General features: G+C 39.6%; 1 pseudogene across 1 annotated transcript; it reads right to left on the bottom strand.

The window, feature by feature from the left end:
* Positions 1 to 502: 502 nt before the first annotated feature.
* Positions 503 to 2086, bottom strand: LOC308562691 (elongation factor 1-alpha 1-like; annotated as a pseudogene). The gene is made up of 2 exons: positions 1414 to 2086; positions 503 to 1202 (listed from the first exon to the last, which is right to left on the bottom strand). The product of its transcript is annotated as an elongation factor 1-alpha 1-like (transcript).
* Positions 2087 to 18159: the final 16073 nt, after the last annotated feature.

Below are 18159 nucleotides of genomic sequence, written 5' to 3'. Positions count from 1 at the left end.
GCCACCAGGGCCGCACTGTGGGTGTGTCCAAGAAGGAATAAATCTGTAGGCCTTGTCTGTTAATAGTTTTTACACCTGCCCTGACTGGGGAGTCAGTTCGTTATAGTCTCATCCCAATATGCCAAGGGTGCGGTTTGATCCCTGGTCAGGGCACATACAAGAATAAACCAATGAATCATAAGTAAGTGGAACAACAAACTGATGTTTCTTTCTCTCTCTCCCTCTCTCTCCTTTCCTTTCTCTTTCTAAAAGCAATCAATAAATTTTAAAAAATATTTAAAAAGTTTTTACATCTAAAAATTAATAACTTAAAAACTGCCACACACACGCACACAAACAAATGGTCCGCAAAACATTCTCCTTTCCTTCCGAAGGAATGATTGAAATACACTATAATCATTAACCAGCCTTACTGTTAAATGGGCAATTGAGACAAACCGCTCTGAGACATTCTTCCACCACTGATTAAGACTGGGTGGCAGGTACTGGGGAGAATAATCATTTAGCCTGCCAAGTTTTCTGGGCAGACTTGGTGACTTTGCCAGCTCCAACTGCTTTCTTGTCCACTGCTCTGATGACACCCTCTCTCTATTTCATGTCACCAGTAGAGGGTAATCAGAGAAGTTCTCAGCACACATGGGCTTGCCAGGAATCATTTCAACAATGGAAGCATCACCAGTTTTGAAATTCAAAACCTTCAGGCCATCTTCCAGCTTTTTCCCAGAATGGCGATCAGTCTTCTCCTTCGGCTCAGCAAATCTGCAGGCAGTATGAGCTGTGTGACAGTCCAGCACAGGCATGTGTCCAGCACTGATTTCGCCTGGATGGTTCAGGATAATCACCTGAGCTATGAAGCTAGCTGCTCCCATTGGTGGGTCATTTTTGCTGTCACCAGCCACATTGCCACAATGAATATCTTTCATAGGCACCTTCTTGACAATGAAGCCCACATGGTCCCAGAATAGCTTCACTCAAAGCTTCATAGCGCATCTCAGCACTTTATTCGGTTGTAGCGTGACTGCAGCAAAGGTGACCGCCATGCCAGGTTTGAGAGCACCAGTCTCCACTTGGCCTGCAGGACAGTGTCAATATCACCGATTTTATAATTACCCTGGAAGGGCAGATGCAAGGCCTTGTCAGTTGGATGAGTTGGTGGCAGAACCAACCAATCCAGAGCTTCAAGCAGCATGGTCCCACTGGCACTGGCATTGCCATCCTTTTTTTCTTTTCTTTTTTTTAATTTTTTTTTATTTTTTTTATTTGAGAGAGAGAGAGGTAGAGAAACACAGAGAAACACCAATTTGCTCTTCCACTTATTTACGCATTCATTGATTGCTTCTTATATGTGTCCTGAACAGAGATCAAACCTGTAACCTTGGCATATGGGGATGACACCCTAACCAACTGAGCTACCCAGCCAGGGTGGCATTGCCATTTTTCTGGTTGACTTTCCACCCTTTGACCAAGGCATGTTGGCACTTGGCTCCAGCATGTTGTCACCATTCCAACCAGAAATTGGCACAAATGTTCCTGTGTCAGGGTTATAGCCAGTTTTCTTATTGTAGATGCCAGCCTTCTTAACAATTTCTTTATATCTCTTCTGGCTAAACTGCAGCTCAATGGAATCCATTTTGTTAACAACAATCAGTTGTTTCATACCCAGTGTGTAAGCGAGAAGGGCATGCTCACGGGTCCGCCCATTCTTGGAGATGCCTGCTTGAAGTTCACCAACACCAGCAGCAACAAGCAGGACAGCACAGTCAGCCTGAGATGTGCCTGTAATTGTGTTTTTTGTTAAAGTCTCCATGTCCTGGGGCATTAATGATAGTTACATAATACTTGCTTGTCTCGAATTTCCACGGGGAGATATCACTGCTGATACCACGCTCAAGTTCAGCTTTCAGTTTACCCAAGACCCAGGCATACTTGAAAGAGCCTTCCCCATCTCAGCAGCCTTCTCAATTTTTTTGTTGGTTTTTTTGTAGATCCCATCATACTTGTAGATCAGATGGCCAGTAGTGGTAGACTTGCCCAATTCTACGTGTCCAATGATGATGATGTTGATATGAGTCTTCTCCTTTCCCATTTGGGCTTAGATTTAACAGTGATTTTCACACCCGTGTTCTGGTGGCAAACCCACTGTGAAAAAGCAGGCTTCAATTTGATGTATAGTATATGTCACCAGGCCAAAGTGTTTGGAACTTATTGAGGACAGTGGGAATAACATTATCAGATTTGTATTTCAATGCATTAAAGAGCAGAATGGAGGCAAGGAGAAAGCAGACTTGTTAGGAGGCTGTTTCACCAAACCAGGTTAGATATGATGAAGGTAGAATAGTAGTAAAATAGACTACAGTAAACAGATAGGGAGATGTTAGAGAGGGAGAATTGACGCTGAAAGGAGTAAAAGTTGAAAATAATTCCTTTGTTTCTGGTTTAGACTGGACAGTAAGCTCATTCATTAAATGTAGTCCCTGAGATAGGGAATGAGAAGGAAGTTTATCAAGTGGAGAACTGGATGGAGAAAATGTCTTTATAAAGAATAAATGAATGCTGTTACACCAAAATAAAAGTATACATAAATGAGGTGTAAGGTCATTTTTAGAGATAAGGCAACTAAGGATGGTAGGTTCAAGAAGCCCATCAGTAGATGAATGGATAAAAAAGCTGTGGTACATTTACACAATGAAATACTATGCAGCTGTAAAAAGGAAGAAACTCTTATCCTCTGTGACAACCTGGATGGACCTGGAGATTATTATGCTAAATGAAATAAGCCAGTTAGAGAAAGACAAGTATCACATGATCTCACTTACATGTGGATCAAATGAACGAAATAAACTGATGAACAAAATAGGTACAGAAGCATGGATACATGGAACAGAATGACAGATCTCAGTGGGGAGGGAGAGGAGGGGACTGGAAGAGATTAACCAAAGAACATATACGCATATATGCATAGCCCACAGATAGAAACAATACTGTGGAGAAGGCCTGGGGGGGGGGGCTGGGAGGAGGGGCGCAAAGGGTTTGGAAATGGGGGACATCTGTAATACTGTCAACAATAAAAAAAAAATTATAAAGGATGGATTCCAAATTAGTTCTGGACATACCGAAGCTTCTCAGTTCTGCTAGTGATTCAGCAAATATCCCTCATCTACTCTAAGTTCATTAAAAGAGTCCAGGGTTAAACATTTCTCCTGTCAACAGTCTACTTACATAGCTAGCAATTTAGTAATAGCAAACTTGTTTACGGAAATGACCCAGGCGCTGTCCTCCAAATGGAGGCTAAAAGGGTATGATGACATGTTGGTTCATCCTTATCGCTAAATACAGAGGGGCTTTTGCACCTTCACGCTAATTCACCGAGAAGCAGAGGGCTTAGGGCTGCCAGCACCACTCGAGAAGAACTGATATATTCCTAAAGGACATAAGTCAAGGGGCCAGGCAAATTAAACATCTATTATCTTTCAGGGTCTTCCCTCAACTCAAAACATGTTAACTTCAAAACGCAATTCCTTATAGCAAAAATTAATAACTATTTAGGGGGTGATAAAAATGCTCTAAAATTGATTATGGTAATGGTAACACGATGCTGAATATTCTAAAATCCACTGAACTGTACACTTTTTTTTTAAATAAATCTTTATTGTTGAAAGTACTACAAATGTTCCCTTTTCCCCCCCATTGATCCCCTCCACCCTGTACCCCTTCCCCCAGGCCTTCATCCACTATTGTCTGTGCCCACGGGTTATGCACATATGCATATAAATTCTTATATTAATCTCAACCCACCAGCCCACCCCTGCTGTCCCTCTGAACTGTACACTTTAAGTGGGTGAGTTGTATAGTATGTGAATTACATCTTGATAAAACTGTCATTTTAAAAATGAATGACTTTTTAATCTACTAACAGCAGATTTCAAACGCTCCACTTTTACATTAGGCTACTCAGGCTTTACTAGATTTCAAAATAAGCAGGAAAACAGAGAAAAAGTACATTTTATTGGTATTTATGCCTATCACAATTAAATTCAAATAAAATGGAACAGAGCAATTTATTTAATCTAAGTATAACAGGTAAACAAGTTTAAAGTTTCCGTCTCTTTCACCATCATACAGCTGTGTTGATGCAAGTACAATCATCACTAAGCATATATCATAGTGACACCATTGTAATAACCTGGTTATTATTTAACAGGAAAGGAGTGAAAGGGAAGACCAGATAACATAGGCATGCCATTTGTTAAAAAAACATGTGTTTATTGACTTCAGACAGAGGAAGGGAGAGGGAGAGAGAGAAAGAGAAGCATCAATGATGAGAGTCATTGATCAGCTGCCTCCTGCACGCCCCCCACCGGGGATGGAGCCCGCAACCCGGGCATGTGCTCTGACCGGGAATCGAACCCTGATCTCTTGGATCCTAGGTTGATGCTCAACTGCTGAGCCACAACGGCCGGGCAAAGGCATGCCATTTAAACAGCTTTGCCACAAAGCTGCATTTAACATCCTCCAAGTCTATTCCGCACTGATCGCTGGGGGAAGGGACTGGGCAAAGGCAGGCAGTTTAGACTCACACCCAGGAAAGGTCTGAGTGATGTGGGAGGGTGCCTACCTGTCTGCCAGTCATACCTGGGAACAAATTAGTGGCCAGGATGGGCATGGTCACTGCAAGTGCTCGAAACCCCTGACTTCCAAACAAAAAAAATGCGCTCTCTCTCTTCTCCCTCTCACATGCCGGGTTCCTGGCTCTCCTGTGACAGGGGGATCAGCTACCCTGTGTCCACAGGGTGCGTGGCCATGTGGGACTCCACACAATGGACTAAAGGACTTTAATTAGTTTGGATGCTGAACTACACCCGGCTGCAACATGGAGTGGAAACTCCAGACAGTGGCCCTGTTGCTGGCTCTGCTGGAACCCCAGCTGCACCTTTATGAGGACTGGCTTAAGGAGCAGGGGGCTCGGGAACTTGAGAAATGTAAGGCCATGCCAATAAAAACCTTTTTCCACATCCCATCCTCTCAATGTGAGCCTTAGAAAATTCATTTCCTGAAAATATCATAAGACCCTCACTTCCACCAGTGACAAGGAGTTTAACTGTCTGGTAACAACAGCACCAACTTATATTTGCACTATTTGATGTAAATTTCATTGTTAAATAGATCTGGCTTTAGCAATGTAAACATTTGCTACAAGTAAACTTTAAAAGGTAAAGGTGAATGACACTAATGAATAAATTGAAACAGAACTGAGCATCGTATGAGATAATTCAACAAAATATTATATAATACAGCTTCAACAAGAACCACAACTTAATAAATTTCACAAAATGGAAGCAGACACAAAAATAATGTGTAAACTCCCAAAATAATGTTAAAATACTTAAGAATTTAGTGTAAGATTTATCTCAGAAAAAGGGGAAAAACAAAGCTCTGCAGTGAAAACCAAATTTGGTTTAATAATTACAACAGCCATTTCTTAGAGCAGAAGCTTTCTAAAATGCACTCTCACACCCGGCCAGAGGAGCTCAGAGGTTGAGCGTCACCTATGATCCAGGAGATCGAAGTTCGATTCCCAGTCAGGGCACATGCCTGAGTTTCGGGATCAATCCCCATCAGGGGGTGTGCAGGAGGCAGGCGATCAATGACTGTCTCATCATTGATGTTTCTACCTCTCCCTCCCTCTCCTTTCCTCTCTGAGATCAATAAAAACATATTTTAAATAAATAAGTAAATAAAATACACTCTCACAAAATGATTTATTTTCTATCTCCCTTTTAAAAAAAAAATCATGTTTAATCACATCAGTTGGATATGTGTGAGAATTTCACATTTATTATCAGTTTGGGAATTGTTACCCAAAAAACTTTTTATCTCTAAACTATTTTTCTAAATGACCAAAAACATTAAATTATCTTCATGAAAATTACCATGTATAAAAAGTCAAATAATTTCTAAACAAATCATCATAAAAATAAATCTACTTTAACAGATTAAGTACAGAAAAAATGTATACATAAGTGATGAAAATCATAGAAAAGTATTTAATGAACAGGCAAAAATATTCACATTTATCTTACTGTTGATGATTTTGTTTACTTTCTAGCTAAAATTAAGAAGCATGTTTTCAAAAGTCAGTATGAACATTCAGTGCCACTTGGATTTATCTGCAACATACAAATGAGCTATTTCTCTTTAATACAAGACAAATTCTAGTTTTACTCTTTAACATAATTAAGTTACAAAGACCTAAAATTTCCAAAACCAGCTATAATACTGTAGCAAGCAAAGTAAGTTCATATTGCTCTTATATTCCAGCTTAACCTACAAATGTGAACATTTTCATGTATGTTGTCTCAAACCTTACTAACACAAAAAGAGCCTAGAGAGATATCACTGTTTGTTTCCACAGATTAATTGAAAAGGGAAAGAAAACAAAATTAAAATATTATGTCATCTTCATAAATGTCGTTAACATGTTTAGCACTTCAAGCAGCACTGGGCACAGCAAGTTTCTTCAAATGGTCCATGAACACTTGTAAACTAACATCATCTGTGACAATAGGTGACCCAGACTCCTAGGAAAAAAGATACATGCTATGATTTAAATAGTGTGATACCCTAAAATCTATAAGCAATGTAAAAGCAAAGGTTTAAAACAAACAAGGAAGTCATTTTAAGCAGAATAATGCCTGTTTTCCTGCTGTATGATAAAGAATGTCCCTGAGTTCCTGAGAGGGAGATTCTGTATCCGTGGAATTTCTTTGTTACTCATGAGCCCCTCAGATCACACCTGAGTTTATGCCATGAGATGAAATGACTCGGGATGTTAGCCAGTCACCAGAAAGACCAACCACGCGATCGGAGCGTTGGGGCTTTAAGACAGGTGGACCTGCAGGGAGGGGAGGGGGGGGGAACCTGGGGAGGGGGGAGTTGGAGATGGAGTTCAATCAGGCACCATGACAATCAATCATGCCCGTGGATAGAAGCCACCCCAAAAAAACCTCTGGATACCAAAGTTCAGTGGAGTTTCCTGTTTGACAAACACATCAGGGTGCTGGGAGGATGTCGCACAGATTCCAGGGAGAAAGGGCAGAGCTCTGTATCTGGGGCCCTCCAGGCCTCACTGTGTCTCTTCATTTATTTAGCTGGACCTAATCTGTAACCTTTATAATAAAACTGTAATCATAAAAAAGGTGCTTTCCTGGGATCTATGAATTGTTCTATCGAATTATTGAACCTGCGGGGAGTCATGGGAACCCCCTCAAACACACACACAAGGATCTGTAGCTAGTTGGCTGAAAGTGTGGGTAGCCTGGGATGCCACTTGCAGCTGGCATCTGAAGTGCAAGCAGTCTGGTTACGGACCATGTCCTTTACCTTGTGGGGTCTGAATTAACTCCAAGTGGTCAGCATCTTCTCTGGTGGTAGAACAGCTCCATATTCTATTCTACTGGTGTTAAAAATAGCTCCTTATCCAACTTAGTCTTTAAAGTAGTGTTAATTTTCTTGAATGAACCTGTGCTTTTATAACTTGTAAAGAATAAGTCTCCTCATTGCTGCCTGTTTACTAAAATAAAACTCCAATTGTACATATTTTAACAGAAATGCCAGCTGGAAGGAAGCAAACATATCACTTCTTAAATAAACTATGCTTACAAGTGTTCAAGTCATTTAAATTTATTTCTGCAGGTTCTAAGTAATTCACAAGAGTTAGGGAGAATTCCTAACTTCTATTTTAATGAAAACGATGTTGACAGAATGACCCTGGTAACCCAACCCATTAATAATGAAATTTTATTACAGCAAGAAAAATACTTTACATCTGAATTTTTAGATTTTTCACCTGATACTCAAGTTATTATTTATCAGTAAATATATAAAATCTAAAAGGAAAATTAAGTGATTTTCAGAGGAGATCAGCAAGTTACTGGCAAATGTGAGAGAATTTATAGCTCCCATGGTTCTGGTCCTGCATAGCAACAGACACGCCATCCCTCTCCAGAATAAAGGAAATTCCATTTTATTATGTGTTTTCATACATTAAGATAAGACCTTGAAAACCTTGATAATGAAGGGAGGCAGCAGCACTAGGATTAAGAGCTTAGAGTTAGGAGCCAGACTGCCTGGGCTCAAATCTTGGCTCTGCCACTTACTGTCTGTGTGACTTTGAGGAAGTTACTTAACCTCTCTGTCTTAGTTTCCTCATCTGTAAAATAGGAATAATAACAGGACCTATTTCACATGACTGTTGTAATGATTAAATGAATTAAATTGCATAAAGAAAACAGAATAATACCTCATACACAGAGTAGCCATATAACATGTTTTAGCTATTATTATTACTTTTTGAAATATTTATTATTTTATAATACTGAAATACTTGTCCTCAGTCTACATTCATAGTTGACAAGCAAAGGTCTCAATGATTTGACAAACTAATAATAACCTGGTAACTCTTGCTATTTTTTTCTTATAATTATAGCTGATTTTTTTTTTCATTTTATATATATTTTACACCTCAATTCACTCAAACCCAGATCTATTTTTCCTAGTCAGGACAATATATATATATATTAATTTATATTCCAGAAGCTATTATTTGAAATTATAAATACTAATGCTCAACTCAATCTTATCAAATATTTGCAGTTGGCTGATCTCAGTCTTTCAAATGCACCCTTTTTCTCTTTAAAAAGCATCCCAGATTAGGCAGAAAGGTCCAAGCGTTATGTGATTCAGAATATGAGGCACTACAGCAAGAGGCCTGTGTCCTGTCATAGAAGCAGTGTTGCAGTGGTGCCCTCTTCAGGCCATCCACAGATAATACTTATCACTGGGTACTTGATTTTCAATAAAATGAAAACTAACGTATTAGATTCCATAATTTTTAGTAAAATGCTTGGCTACCAAGTTAATTCCATAAATTGCAGTCATCAGTTTAGCTTAATGATTTAAAATTTAGATTCTGGAGTCAGACTGGCCTAGGTTCAAATCTTGACCCTGCCACAATTTAGCTATGTGATCTTGAGTAAGTTACTTAACTTACAAAAGCTTCAATTTCCTTTTCTGAAAAGTAGGATTAATAGTACCCACCTCATAGGAGTGTTTTAATAATTACAAAGTAGTGAATAAAAAGCTTAGCACAGTGACCAAAACATAATCGAGATTCAGCTTATTAGTTATTACAATGATGATTATCTCTGAAAATATTAACATAATTTTAAAAAAGTCATAGGTCAAGAAAGATCTTAGGGCTCTTGTCTATGCCTCGAATGCCCCTACTTTCAGGCAGCAAATAATTAAACTTCAAAATTTTAAATAGGTTTTTTTTCCTATTTGAAATGCTTCAAGGAGAGACTTTTTTCCCATTGATAACAAGGAAAACTAATAGCTAACGTTTACTGAGTATTACTGTGCATATTAAACCCTAAAGCAGACAAGGAAATGAAGGCAAAGAGAGGTTAAGTAACTTGCAAGGTCTGCATTTCCAACTACTCAGAATGATGCCTCCCCAACTCAAGTTCTTTACTTGTCTACCAACTACATCCCCATGTTGTATTTTAAACCCAGAAAAATGGGGGACAAGTCATTATTTCCACAAGCTAAACCACTTTTTTAATGCAGAAATTCAGCGACAAAGAGACATGGTTTCCTTGGTCTGCATAATGTGGGCTCACAAAATTCTTAACCGTTATATAAAGGGCAACAATCAGCTGGAGGGGAGAGACAGCTACTCCCTTTAGATTCTAAAGATTCTCCCCAGGAACTCTGGTCCACCACAGCCCCGCAGCCCCCAGGTATTGCTTCCTGACATTGAGGATGTCAGGTTTTCTTATATTCAGCCAGCTTCACACATTTGTTACTCAAAAGGCCCCCAAGGGCATTTGGTATGTGATCCCTGACAAACATTTTAAAGTATCCTTTTACCTCCACTTCTCCATAGTGATTAATCACCATCTCCATGAATTTTATTCATTGGTGCTACTTTTCTATTTTCTTACAATTTTTTTAAATTAAATCTAAGCTTCTCTTAAATTGTGGGATCCAGAACTAAAATCAATCCTGGGTTGACTAGAGTCAAGTGTAATGAATGCGAAGGCTGATTCGTGGCACATTCTGTACTCCAAACTTCCACGTCATAGCATTTTACTTGGCATTTTGTCCCCCTGGGAAGTGGAAAGGATCCGGGATGATATTGAGCTTGTAAAATGTATATGCATTATACAGGCATAAATTTTTTCTCTCACATGTGCTACATACCTTCCCATGTCTTCCAAGATTAAGCATCTTTTCTTGCTATAAAAACCTCCTTACCATTCAGGACTTTTAGACCTTGGATTCAAATTATTTTTCTGTATCACAAAACCTGCTTAACTCCTAACCACCTCCACAGACCTCCCGTACTCTAATCTCAGTTCTCTTGTTCAAATCACATTATATTCAATATATGCTATTTTAAGGTACTGTGGAAAGTCCAAAATGAAAATGACACAGTTATTGTCCCCAAGTAATTTATAATCTAACAGAAGAAAAAGTGCCATCAGAAATGGGCTGGAGAAAAGGGGGAATAAATGAGCAGGAATATTATACAAATACAGTCAAGCAGTCAGGAAAGGTTTCTTGGGCTCAGTGAACTCTGAACTGAGCCTGAGGGATGGCTATAATGTGTCCAAGTGATGACAGGGGAAAGACAGAGATGGGAACACACTCAGTGTATTCAAAGTGGAAGGACAAGTCGAGTTTGGCTAAAAATACTGTATTTAGCTAAAAGTAGAAAAAGTTATTTGGATCATACCACAAGGGAGCCTCAATAGCAATATAAAAAGTTTATATGTAATTCACTAGGGGTTTATTAACGATTTCTAAATGGTGCTCTGGCTGCTTTAGGGAGACCACTCTGGCCAGTGCCAAATGGAGGGAAAGGCTGAAGTCCTGAGCCCAGTGGGCAGGTAATTCCAACCATCTATGTGAATAGTAACAAGGGCTTGCCCTTCGCTAGTGACAGGGAAGGAAGGAACGGATGGGGATACAGATCAAACCATTTGTGAATAATTAGGGGCAGAAGGGACGTAACGTAAATGACTAAAGTTCCAAGGCTTGGGAATTGAGAGGATGGTGGGGGCCTCCGTGAAACTAGGAAAGTTGGGAAGAACCAGGTTGTGAAAGAGACCTGTCAAGTTGGGGCATGCTGCTTATAAAATGTCCGCAGGAAACTCAAGTGATGTGCAGCACGCAGTTAGAGAAATTCAGGTCTATAGCTCAATGAGAGGCCAAAACAAAGGTGGAGATTTGCAAGTCAGCCTTGGATGAAAGCTGAAGCCACAGGAGAGGATGCCATCACCCACTGCTATGTAGAGAAGTCAAGGAAAAAGTTTCAGGCGCCTCTATATCCAAAGGGAAGGGGCCTTAATCCCAATTGTTGCTTCGTTTATCTTCTTCCCAGCCAGCACCCCAGAGTCAGCTGTTTACCTTTGCTTTATATTATTCTGCTCCCTTTAATGTGTCCATCTTTCTTATCTCCAGCTCCAAATTGCCCCCAAAGTCTTCCATCTTGGATGCAATGCCTGAACTATAAAGCTTGGTTAAAGAGCATTATGGAAGCACGCTCTAGAAACTGTTAGTAAATAAAAGGGTCCCTCGCCACTGCTGTAAAAGCCTTTTATTCATCCTCTGTTGATTTCTTATATTTCTTATAGTGTGTTTTTAATCTTTTCTATTTTCTATCTTTAACCCCAGCATTTCTCACTCTTAGCAAGTAATCTATTACTGAAAAGAAATAGGCAATTATCCAAGGTGAGCTTTCTCTCCATCTCAGAATCTATCTTCAGCCTTCTTCTCACCCTTTGCTTATGCAAAAATAAGTGTCCTGCCTCCTTGCCACTACTTAACTCCCATATATGTAGTGCTCGTGATCACACTGTCTCCTTTTGAGGAGCTTAAACATGTATAAGCTTTCTTTTGTGTGTCCCCCATATTAGCTCCTTACACTTGATCTACAAATAAGTTCTGTGCCCTAACTCTAATAACCACCCTTCTATCCTACTATTTAAATTCTGGGTATTTTTGGAAAATAATCGTTTATACTTACAACTTCCATTTCCTTACAACCAACCTTCTACTCAACCACTATATTAAAACTGCTTACTAAAGGCCACAAATGACCTCCAAGTCATCAAATCTGCCTGCCCTTTTTCAGTCTTCACCCTCCTTTAAGTGTCTGCCGCATCTCAGGGTTTGTTACCCGGTCTTCTTCCTTCTATAAAGTCCTCCCTCACCTATTATAACATGGTATTCTTTTCATTTTCTGCCCACCTTTTTGATTATTTATATTCCTACCACTCACACTTCCTCAAGGTTTTATCTCATGCCCCTTTTGCCCCTCTACTCTCTCCTTGGACAAGCATCCACTGTCATGACTTTAAGGATCACCTTTCCATGACCAACTTTCACATCCTTGCCCTGATCACCAAACCCAAATGTCCAACAGCAGGCTCAACATGGATATCTAGAGGGTGCCTCAAACTCAATGTCCCTAAAATCAAATAGCTTCTTTCCGTCTCCCACTCACTGACACATGTTCTCTTAGCTACCTAGGCTCAAAACCCCAAAGGACCTTGTTTTCCCTCAGCTAGTTATTTTCTAAAAATTCAAACCTACAGAAAAGTTAAGATAAAAGTACAATGAACAGCCACATACTTTATACATTAATTCACTGATTAATATTTTGCAACATTTGCTTTGTGTTTCTTTATATTTTTCCTTTTCTTTTTCTTCTTCTTCTTGAATCATTTCTTCAAGTTGAAGACATCGTGACATTTTACCCTGAAACCCTTTAGGATGTATCTCCTAAGGTCAAGGACAATCTCCTACATAACCGTGACCCCATTATCACACTCAAGTACAGTATCTGACATATACTCAAATTCCACAAGTCATCCCAACTGTGTTCTTTATAGTTACCTCTCCCTCTAACTCAGAATCCAACCAGAATTCAGATTTTGTGTATTGCTCTCTTGCCTTGGAATAATTTACTTTCCTATAACTTCTAATCAAGTCCCATTGTGTCTTTGGAATTATCTCCCAAATCTATTCCTTTTACCATCTTGCCTTCATTCCCTCTCACTTGGAATACTTCAATAGATATACTTTCAATCTACAGACTGCTTCCAATCAATCTTACCATCCAACTATATTATCTAAGACTCAAATTCATCCCTCTGTCCAGAAACCTCCAGTAACATTCTATTCCTTAACAAATAAAGATTCAGCTTCTCAGTCCTCAGCCTGCCATTCAAGATCCTCCACAATTTGGCTGTATGATGCATTTCTAGTTTTATGTTCTACTATTCGTCCATACATGTACTCTGTACCTTAGTCCATACTATCCTCTACTTAGAATTCCCTTCCTCAGGTAATTTATACCTATTGAAATAATAACCACTCTGAAAGGAAAAGTCCCTTTTTCTGATCACATACCCTTCTCCTGCTGACACCATGTGACCTCCTTCCCCCTCCTTCTTCTAACCTCTGTAATACTTTACATCTTTCTAAAAGCACATCTCCCATTCTGCATTGCATTTTAATTCCTTAGGTATGTATCTTATCTCTAATAATAGATTACAAGCTATTCAAAGGTAGCAATAATTGCTGTGTACCCTCAAGTACAAATATAGAGTTCTACCTATTGGACACTTGATAAATATTGTACCAAGAGTTAAAACTTCTACTAAATTAAAATGTATCAATAATGATTTCCAGGCCCCCAGCCTCTCCTGCTCAGCTATAATCCCTTACCTCTCCTGGCTTACTGTGTGTGGCGTTTTGTGGGTCATGGTATCGCATTAAGTTTAAACCATCACTTGGAGGAGATTAAAGATGGCAGCAGATTAAGTGAAAGCTACACAGACATTCTCCCAGGACCAAACTGGAATTACAACTAAAAGATAGAAAAGCCATCCTGAATAATCAGCTGCAACTGAAAACAAGCTGGAGAGCACCCTCATAACCAAGGAGGAAAAGTGGAGACCACATAGAGACTTGTAGGAAGTGCAGAGGCATGAGAGGGCTGGCGGGGCTCCCACAGGCAGCAGCTAAAGGTCCGGAGGGATATCTCAGCTGTGGGGGTTCCCACTGAGGACTCTGGGGCCTAAACCCCAGGCTGGGCTTGCCAGCCAAGAGCACCAGAACTGAGAAAGGTGCCCACATAACATCTGGCTATGAAAAGGAACGGGGTTTCTGTCTGCAAGGGAGAAGTGGCTGGAAATGCAGGCACCCTCTTAAAGGGCCAACACATAAAGCTTCATGTGCAGCCACTCGCCTTGGGCTCCAGCAGAGGGAGGGCAGAATGGACTGGAGCTGTGTGAGGTAAATGTAGGGTTATGGGCTCTGGAGATAGAGCTCAGAGGGCACCCCTCTGGATTCCTGTGCCAAGATGTCCCCATATTGCAAAGGACAGCTTTCACAGACATTTACCTTCCAAGTAGCTCTTGCCTGGGCGGGAAGCAATTGCCCTACCCTGCTGGAAAACCCCTCATCCTCCCCAGAGGAGTTTCTACAGCCTGAGGCTCATTAAGAGAATCAGATTAATCAACGTGCAGGCAGAGGCAGACTTCAGAGTGCTTTGAGTCTTTGCCTGCTTTGCTTCTGGACCTGGGTCTTGGAAAAGCAGACTTTGGTGTGCAGCTTGGTCCTGTCCAAATGCACCCAGCCTCAACAGAGGGGACCTCAAGCCACAGGTTGTTGATAGCTCCAAACAGGGTACTCAGGGCCAGTCACAAACAGCGTCTGACATTGGCCTGCACCAGAGAATATCCAAAAAGACTGAGAGTCTTAGCAGGCCTACGTAATACATAGAAACAAACCCAAATAGGCAGCCAAAATGGGGAGACAAAAAACAAGCCCCAAATGAAAGAACAAGAGAAGTTTCCAGAAAAAGAGCTAAATGAAATGGAGATAAGCAATCTATCAGATATACAGTTCAAAATACTGATTGTAAGGATGCTCAACAGCATGAAAAAAGATATGGAAACTATGAAAAATGACCAGTCATAAATGAAGAATGACATAGCAGAAATAAAGAATACACTGGAAGTAATAAACAGTAGATTAGAGGAAGCTGAGGACGGGGTCAGCAAATTAGAAGACAGGGTAGAAAAAAATCTCTCAATCAGAGATCCAAAAAGGAAAAACAATTAAAAAACAGGAGGACAGTTTAAGGGACTCTGGGAGAACATGAAATGTAACAATATTCACATTATAGAAGTACCAAAAGGGGAAGAGAACAAGCAAGGGATAGAGAACCTGTTTGAAGAAATAATGGTAGAAAACTTCCCTAACCTGGTCAAGGAAAAAGTCACAGAAGTTCAGGAGGCACAGAGAGTCCCAAGCAAGAAGAATCTAAACAGGCCCACACCCAGACACAACATAATTAAAATGATAAAAATTCAAGAGAAAGAGAGACTTAAAAGCAGCAAGAGAAAAGCTATCTGTTACCTACAAAGGAGCTCCCATAAGACTGTCAGCTGACCTCTCATCTGAAGCTCTACAGGCCAGAAGGGAATGGCATGAAGTATTCAAGGTAATGAAAAGCAGGGATCTGAAACCAAGATTACTCTATCCTGCAAGGCTATCATTCCAAATAGAGCATGAAATAAAGAGCTTACCCCCCAAAAAGCTAAAGGAATTTATCACCACCAAACCAGCATTGCAAGAAATGTTAAAGGACTGCTATATAAGAAGTTGAAATAGAGAGAATGAGAAACATAGGCATAAAGAAATAAAATGGCAATAGATGAGCACCTATCAATAATAACCTTAAATGTAAATAGATTAAATGCTCCAATCAAAAGACACAGGGTGGATGAATGGATAAGGATTGAGACCCAAATATATGCTGCCTACAAGAGACCCACTCAGAACAAAGGACTCACACAGGCTGGGAAAATACTTCTTGCCCAAGCCAGTGTGTCACAGTGGTTAGAGCATAGGCCCGAAGACTGAATGGCCCTGGGGTCGATTCTGGCCATGGGCAGGTACCTCAGTTACTGGCTTTGCCGGGTCAGGGCTCAAGAAGAAGGCAACTGCTCAATGTATCTCTCTCACATCAATGTTTTTCTCTCTCTCTCTCCCTCCCACTCTCTCTGAAAAAATGGAAAAAATATCCTCAGATGAGGATTAAAACAAAACACACACAAAAAAAACTCTTGGAGGACTTTAATGGAGAGATTTACAGGAATACAGTCATATTAGGGCACTTTAACACCCCACTGACTTCACTGGATAGGTCTTCCGGACAAAAGAAATCAACAAGGAAACAGTGACTCTAAATGGCACACCAGATCAGATGGATTTAACCAACATTTACAGAACATTTCACCCCAAAGCTACAGAATATACATTCTTCTCAAGTGCACATGGGTCATGCTCAAAGACAGACCACATGTTAGGACACAAAACAAGTCTCTACAAGTTCAAGAGGAATGAAATCATATCAGGCATCTTCTAGGGCATTTACACCATGGAATACTATGCAGCTGTAAAAACAAAGGATCTCTTACCCTTTGAGACAGCATGGTGGGACCTGGAGAGTACTATGCTAAGCAAAATAAGCCAGTCAGAGAAAGACAAGTATTACATGATCTTACTCATATGTGGAACCTAATGAACAAAATAAACAGATGAACAAAACAGATCCATAGACATAGAAGCATGGAACAGAGTGAGGAATCTCAGAGGGAAGGCAGGGGTGGGTGTGTGGGTGGGAAGAGGTTAACCTAAGAACTTACATGTATATATGCATAACTCATGGACACAGACAGTAGTGTGGTGAAGGCCTGGAAAGGGAGTGCAGGGTGGAGGGGATCAATGGGGGAAATAAGAGGACATTTGTAATACTTTCAACAATAAATATAAATAAATAAATAAATAAATAAATAAATAAATAAATAGTGTTAGTAACTTGTATCAATTAAAAATAATAATAAATCTTTTAAAAGTCCTAAATAATATTACTTAAAACTATATTTTAAGCAATGCCTTTACAATTATAGTGCAAATCAAAAATCATTTACAATTTTAAAAAATTGAAAATCAAATAGCACAAGTTACTAGAATATTATACTATAAGATTGAGTGTAGGTCTGTGTCTAAAGAATCTCTATCCTTCAAAGACTGAAAAGTAGGGAATATGAAATGAAAGGGAGTGGCTTAAACTAATGACATAAATTTGGGTATCACATGAAGAAGATGGTAATTAAACCTATGAGAGTAGACTGCATCATATAGAGAGGGAAGGTAGAGAATAAGCCAGAGTCCTGGAGCATGACACTCAGGGTTCTGAAAGGGAGAAGCCAGTAGCAAAGGGAGCCTGAGAAGGAGCAGGCCATAAGTAGGAGGAAATCCAGCAGGTATTGTAGGTGTCAGAGAAGCCTAGAGCCAAAGGTTCGCAAAGAGTCCTCACTAGGAAAATATTGTTGAGAGTTCTGGCAAGATGTTGGACATTGTTAAGAGTTGTTTCAGTATCATGTTAGGGACACAAGAGTCTGACTAATATAGGGTGAGAAGATAATATGAGATGAGAAAGTATAGACAACAAGGAGATTTTGAGTTTAGCTGTGACTGGAACCAGAAAAATGGGGCAGCAATTAGAAAAAAATGTCAAGTCAAGGGTTTTTTGTTTGTCTGTTTGTTTGTTTGAACATGAGTGCTTTTAAGGATTCTGTGTCAATAAGGATGATTCAGACAGAGAGAAAATGATAATGCAGGAAAGAAAGAATATAGCTCTAAAAGCAAAGCCTAAGAAAATGAAGCTAATGGGACTCATGGACTAAATGGAAAGTCTGGAACTTGACAGGAGCAGGCACTAGAGATGATAGCATTTCGATTTTCTCCTAAATACTATTCTACTTTTTCCAGATGTCCACAGTTTACATATTTCTGAAACTTTCTTTCCTGATCCAAAGAATTACAAGACCAAATATATAATTAGATCAATATATTAAAAATATATTTTTTCCTTAAAAAGTAGAAACTATGAAATAAATACTAAAACAATTGTAGTAACAAATAAAACATTTTATCCACTTTTTTTCAAAACAGTAAATAAAGGCCTCATAAGGGATCATTAATCAATAAGTATTATAAATGTTCTCTTTATAC

Source organism: Miniopterus schreibersii, assembly GCF_964146895.1.
Source record: "Miniopterus schreibersii genome assembly, chromosome: 1".
Lineage (NCBI taxonomy): Eukaryota > Metazoa > Chordata > Mammalia > Chiroptera > Miniopteridae > Miniopterus > Miniopterus schreibersii.
The sequence above is the reverse complement of the archived record's forward strand: the minus strand, read 5'-3'. Positions and strand labels throughout refer to the sequence as shown.